The following is a 7,043-nucleotide window of genomic DNA, read 5'->3' as shown; positions in this document are numbered from 1 at the left end:
TAAAACAGTTTGTGGGGGCTTCATTTTAACATCCATCTGCATTGCTGTATTGTGAATTTTAAGTTTACTTTTTTGTTGCCTTTAATACACTATCAGCATCTTAAGGGCTGGGCCACAGCTTAAGGATCTTTGTGTTTTTTAGGGCCTGGAACTGTGTCTACTATAGAGCAAAGCCCCACAAATGCAACTGAATAAATGAAGGACTAAATACACATGCATGCTCATTTTTATCAGAAGGTAGTTTTAATTTACTTGAGAATTTATTCTTTTCAAAACACAGGAGAGAGTAGGGAAGCTAAAACAACTTGATGAAGAAATAGATCAGCTGGACAAATTGAGAGCAAGCTGAGGAGCTACATAGACTTGGAAGTCACAGAGAAGACAGTAGTTAAACTGTCCTACTGGGAGCTAAAACACCTTTGAGGCTGCAGGAGGCTGGCTGAGCAACAGCGAAATCTCAAAGCAAAATTTAGAGTATTTGTATATATCATAAGTAATCAGACGGGGCAAGATCTAAGTTTGAACCGGAGGCTTCTGTGCAAGTAAAACATTGAATCATGACTAATTCTCACCAAATTTCCAAAGGCTGACAGATATTGCTGAAAAATTCCTCAGTCTGTTGTCACACTCTTATTTCTCAGTTTTATCATCCCTCGAGGAGGAAAAAGAGTAATACTTTAAATTTCATATAATTTTCCTCACTTCAGGAAGTCTATACTTTATTTCACCTCACCTGTTAAACAAAAATCATGCTCTGTGCTAGTCCCCATCAGACCTGACCAAACCAAAATGGAGTCACTCATGCTGAATGCCACGTCATCGAACTGAAACTTTAAAAAAGCAGAGATCCCAAAACAGAATAGTTTTTCCTGAAAACAGAAGATTCCAGTTTACCTGAGTGAGTGTAATAAGGAAGTCCCTCTGCTTTAACTCTTACAAAAAAGTAACCTGATATTAACCAATCAGGTTTTCTTTTTCTGTTCTTCTGTTTCCTTGTTCCCACCTTACAAAAGCCACTGCTGTGCCATTGTCCAGTAGGAGCTATCATTCTGTTCTGCAGAATGGAGGCTGTGCCCGATTCATGAATTGCAAATAAAAGCCAATTAGATCTATAACTAACTTTGTTGGAATTTGGTCTTTCGACACACTGTATTCATGTTAGAAATGTAAAGAATGTTGAAATTCCATCCTGTGGAATTGAGATCAATTCCATGGGAGTGTCAATGTGCCCCTGCCGGCTGCTTGGAACTGGACACAGTTTAAAGAAGCAGAGTCCCCTAAAGGATTTTGGTCATGTTAAGTCTAAAATTCTATGAAACTTCTGAATGGAGACGTTAAGTAGGCAGGTGGCTGCAGGAATCTGGAGATATGAGAGCACTCTGCATTGGAGATAAAAGACTGCAGGATTTTGTAACACAAATGGTACTGGACAGGGTTATCTTGAGTAAAGACTGCAGGATTTTGTAACACAAATGGTACTGCACAGGGTTATCTTGAGTGAGAGTATGGAGAAGACAAAAGAGAACATATGCCGTGAAGGAGCAAATTTTTTGATTAACACTGTAGTCAGGTAATCTTTTAAGTCTTGGGTCAGCAAATCATAGCCTCAGATTAAATTTGGACCACTGCCTGGTTTTTGTTCAGTTCCTGAGCTAAGACTTATAAGAATAGTTTCATTTTTCTTATGGTAGGGAGAAATCTGCAAATAATATATCATGACACATGAAAATTATAAGAAATTCAGGCCGGGCGCGGTGGCTCAAGCCTGTAATCCCAGCACTGTGGGAGGCCGAGGCGGGTGGATCGCGAGGTCAAGAGATCAAGACCATCCTGGTCAACATGGTGAAACCCCGTCTCTACTAAAAATACAAAAAATTAGCTGGGCATGGTGGCGCGTGCCTGTAATCCCAGCGACTCAGGAGGCTGGGGCAGGAGAATTGCCTGAACCCAGGAGGCGGAGGTTGCGGTGAGCCGAGATGGCGCCATTGCACTCCAGCCTGGGTAACAAGAGCGAAACTCCGTCTCAAAAAAAAAGAAAAAAAGAAAAAAAAGAAAAGAAATTCAAATTGATTTTTAAAAGTTTTATTGGAACCCACCTATGCCTTTTATTTGTTGTGTATGGCTTGCTTTTGCACTGTAATGACAGAGTTGACTGTTTGCAATAGAAACACAAAACTAGAAGATTTACTAATTCACCCTTTATAGAAAAAGTTTGAAGACCCATGATATTGTGTGAGAATGTGTCTTGGAACTGCTCTGGCCACTGCTGCTACCAGTAGGAAAACCAGAGTGAAGATGAAATGTCACAAGGAAGAGAGCTGCTGAGACACCTGCAGAGAAATGAGTGAGAGCTCAGATGTGAATCATGAACCTCTGGATTGAGTCAAGCCAGAAGCCCACCTTACCTCTGGAATCTTCAGTTACATGAACAAATAAATTTCCTTTAGTGTATGACCCAGTTAAAGGCAGATTTTCTATTATCTAAAACCAAATGATTCTTAACTAATACAGTCAGAAGACCCAGAGATAATCTCAGCTCTTTTTTGCCATTAATATACCCAAGCTTGACTCAGACCTCCCATTTCATTACCTACAAGAGTCTAAAACTATTCCCATGATTCCTACAAATTCCCCAAAACTTATGTTCTCATGGTCCTTGTTCCAGAAATACCACGTTCATGACACATGCTACTTTTCAACCATTCTACCTCATCACTAGCTTCTCAAATATACAAACACATTTTACAATTATAATTTTTGAGTTTAGTCATTTAATGTTTCAGGGATCATTGTAATGGGTCACTTCATTCACTGTACAACCTTCTGCCATCTGATAACTATCCATTCTTTTCTTCTCTTTCCCTTTTATTTCTAAATTCCTCTCTGTAGGATAAGCAGCCATTCAAGTTTACCTGGAGGGTCTCAGTTTGGGGATAGTCCCAGATTTTGCACTGGAAGTCTATCTCAGTTCTGGAAAAACTGTGAATATCTGTGACCCTATCTCCTATCTCAAGTAATTTTACCTGCTCTTCTGAAGCATCAAAGCTAGCCCACATCAATGGCTTATAGAGACCACTTACTCCAATAGACTTATCAAAACACCTTTCTAATCAAGGCACTTCTATCCTTAAAGGGAATTACTGTACCAGATGTTTAGAAAATAAAATCTTTTATCATTAAAGGCAAACACATTTAGAACTATGTCATCTTAAAGAAGTGATGCTTTCATCATTATAAAATATTTTATTTCACCTCTGACAGTATCCATATTTGAAATATACCTTAACGATGATATAGTGACACCAGCTTTCTTATGTTCAGTGTTTATATGGTCTCCACTTCTCCATTCTTCTATTTTCAATCTGTTGGTGTATTTTAGTTAAAAGAACAATCTCTGCTTTTAAATGAAAGTTTTGGTCCACTTACACTTAATATAATTAATAATATGGTTAAATGTAAGTCTAATGTAGGTCATCTAGATAGGCTAACTTTTTTTTTTTTTTCAGCACTTTTAAGAAACCAACCCATTATCACTTGGTCTCCAATGTTTCTGATGAGAAGTCAGCCTTTGTTCTTACTGTCCCCTTCCTTAGGACTTTGTGTTTTTTATTCTGGTTCATTTTAAGATGTTTTTCCTATTTTTGGTTTTCAGAACTGTGACTATTATTTGCTTGGGTGTGGTTTTCTTTTTATTTATCTTGCTTGGAGTTCACTGAACTTCCTAAATCTAAAGGTGGTTAATATTTTAAATCAAATTTGAAAAAAACTTTGGCTATCCTTTTTTTCAAAAGACTCTTTCCTTCCTATCTAGGACATCAATTCCTTCCTATTTGGGACTCTTTCCCATCTTTCCTTCCTATCTTAGACTTCAATTTCACACATTTTGAAACATGAGATTGTCACATAGGCCACCATAGCTCTGAAACTTTTGAAAATCGTTTTTTTCTCAGTGCTTAATCATTTGAAAATCATTTTTTCCTCAGTGCTAAGATCAGTAGTTAAATAATTTCTAATGATCTGTCCACAAGTTTATTGTTTTATTCTGTGACACCTAATTTGCTAGGTCCATTCAATAAATTTTTAAATTTCAGGTATATTTTTCTAGTTTCAGGATTTTCATTTGGTTCTTTTTGTATTTCCATATTTATCCTGATACTCCCCATCTCTTTATTCATTATGGAAATCTTTTTCAATAGATTATTTTACATGTATATTATAGTTATTTTAAAGTCTTGATCTGCTAATTCTAACATCTGGGACTTCTGGAAATCTGTCGACTGTTTTTTCCCTAGACTGTGGATGATATTTTCCTGCTTCTTTGTATATAAAGTAATTTTTAATTATTTACTATACATTGTGGGCAAAATTGTTGAGTTCTGTTGTAACATAAATTACTGACAACCACTTTTATCTTATGGAGATTTGATGGGTGTGCTTATTTGTGCTTCGCTGGTAGGCCTCATTTGTAGTCCTTGGTTCTAAAATGCTTATTGTTAAGGTATTACCCTCCTAGAGTTTTAATGAAAAGTACAAAGAATTTATTAAGTCCTTTTTCTTGACTGAACTTGAATTCCAAAATTTGTCTCTCCAGTACCACGCATCTGTTGAAATCTCTGAGGCTGTTATTTTAGCCTTTCAGCTATGACTTTCCATTGCATTCTCTGGAGTTTCATCATGTGCATATATAGTTTGGTAGTCAGCCAACAGTTCTAGGAGAATTTGTGCACAGATTTTAGGGCTCCCGACGATGTTTCCCTCCTTGTTGAAACCTCCCTCCTTAATTTCTAACCACTCTGGCAGACCTGCACTCTGACTTCTGAATCCTCAGTCCAGTCATTCAGCCTCTCCCTGATTGCTCTCTGTCCCTTATGTGTTTTGCAAGATGAGGTGTGTCCTCAGAGAAAAGGCTGTTTAAATGTGGACCTCACCTAGTTTGTTTCCATATTTCAAGAATTACCATTCCTCCGGTTTCTGCCTATTTTTAGTTATTCCCCAGGGATGACTAAAAATAAAATAAATGATTGTCATTCAAATAATTGTTTTAATTCTGATTTTATGATTGTTTGCATTGTTTTTTGGTCCAGAGTTCAAAATTGTTATTGGCAAATGGTAGTTCAATAAAAGCCACTCTGCTATCACCAGAAATGAACTCCTATCATTACCATAAAAAAAAAAAAAGCGAACCAAAACAAAATAGATAACCTCTGATCCTTCTAGATAGAAATGAACTTCCCCTGAAGATGTAGGCAATAATATAAGAATGTAATAACGATAAGAGCTACCTGTTACTGAGCATCCAGTATATGCTGGACACTATTCCAGGTGCTTTATGTATCCTAAATTTATAGATGAGAAAACTGAAATACAGAGAAATTAAGGAACTTGCTCAAATTCATGCAGGTAGTAAAAGGAAAGCCAGGACTATTCAATGTCATAGCTGGCCCCCTCATCTATGATGCTATACTGCTATTCAAACATAGGGTAGTCGTTCCTTGATGGAGAAAACTTAAAGGAGACTTAAGCTTGCACTAGAGAATTCAAGTGAATAACTTTTGTAATTCCTTTAAACATAATAATATATCTTCTTACAAAAATTATAATTCCAACTCAACTAAAAAGTATTAATTTTCATATCAAAGAAATTAATTTCCCTCAATCACCCATCTAGAAATGTATACATAAAATATTATTCCCGTATCAACTCAGCTCCTGTAGAACTATTTCTCTACTTTTGAATTTGCCTTCTAATACCTCAAGCAGAACTATGTCCTTGTGGTTACCTGAATTGCTGAAGCACTACTTGTATATTGTGTTCATTCTGGATGCAATGTCAAGATTCATCAACCAACTTACTTCAAGCAGTTCCAAGAATCAGCCTTTGAAGTGTTGAAAAATAGCCATTTTGGTGTGTTTTTCCATACAACCCAAAATATATTTGAAAAATATTTTTAACCAGTAAAATTGTTCTAAGAAAAAAAAAAACACATTAAACTGTTTTTCCTCAGATAAAAATTAAACTCTTTTTAAGGTCAATATAAATATTCCTTTCCTTGATATTCCTCCCTTGCTACAGGTCTCCCAAATTGTTTTAGACTAATTAGTCAGAAATGGGTATGGCTTTACAAAAATAAAATAAATGACAAATCCTTGAAAGATAAGTCTACAGTCCTTGAAATGATGTGTTTTATTTCTCTGTGGGCTGCTACTGAATATTTTTTTTATGGGATGTTATTATAAGGATTCACAAGAAAAATTATTTTCTGGAATGAGTACCAGGATCAGTAATACCAATGCATCTCCTAAGTAGGTGGTCCGTTTTTCCCTTAGAATGCTGTTGATCTCATAAAGCACTGTATTTACTTGTAACAAGTGCCCCCAGGAAAGCATACAGGCAATCTATGGCTGACTCCCAGGGAATGCAAAGGATGAATGGCACGTTTAAAAAATTAAAAGAAAATAAACAGGACTCAACTCCTGGTTCCATCTTACTTTTCTACCACATCTTCTGTGCCTAATTTTTCTTGTCTGGTTTTAATTAATCTCACCATTATTTTGAATGCATACTTATAAGCTACCTTAAAGTTTTTTGAGCAAGTTCAAATATGAATAACTAAATGGTCTAGATTAGACTGCCACAATTTAAAAAATAAGAACCACTGAACCATAAACAAAAATGGAAAGGAAAATGAGAATGTAAAAAATTTCACAAAATATATAAAAAGAGTTTATATGCTTGTTATTGAGGGATCTTGGAAATCTAAAAAAAGAAATGATGAACATACAAGCAAAAAATTAAGCAAAGATCCTAAAGAGGCATGAAAACAGAAAAAAATACAGTGGACCAAAAAATATGAAAAACATTTAACCTCAGTTGTAGTCAAATAAATATAAATCTAAACTTAAGAATAAAGTTTTGCTGGGCACAGTGGCTCAAGCCTGTAATCCCAGTACTTTGGGAGGCTGAGGCGGGCATATCACAAGGTCAAGAGATCAAGACCATCCTGGCCAACATGGTGAAACCCTGTCTCTATCAAAAATACAAA

At 36.0% G+C, this 7,043-nt stretch overlaps 1 protein-coding gene across 1 annotated transcript in view; it reads right to left on the bottom strand.

The window, feature by feature from the left end:
• Positions 1–221: 221 nt before the first annotated feature.
• The window catches only part of CFAP54 (cilia and flagella associated protein 54), a 361,147-nt gene continuing 354,325 nt past the window's right edge, over positions 222–7,043 (bottom strand). Inside the window, exon 69 of the mRNA XM_017511466.2 lies at positions 222–652. The gene's annotated coding sequence lies outside the window, so the exon portion shown is untranslated. The remainder of the gene's footprint in view (positions 653–7,043) is intronic.

The sequence above is a fragment of the Cebus imitator genome, unplaced genomic scaffold (assembly GCF_001604975.1).
Source record: "Cebus imitator isolate Cc_AM_T3 unplaced genomic scaffold, Cebus_imitator-1.0 Scaffold18, whole genome shotgun sequence".
Classification (NCBI taxonomy): Eukaryota; Metazoa; Chordata; class Mammalia; order Primates; family Cebidae; genus Cebus; species Cebus imitator.
This window is presented reverse-complemented; position numbering and strand designations above follow the sequence as displayed.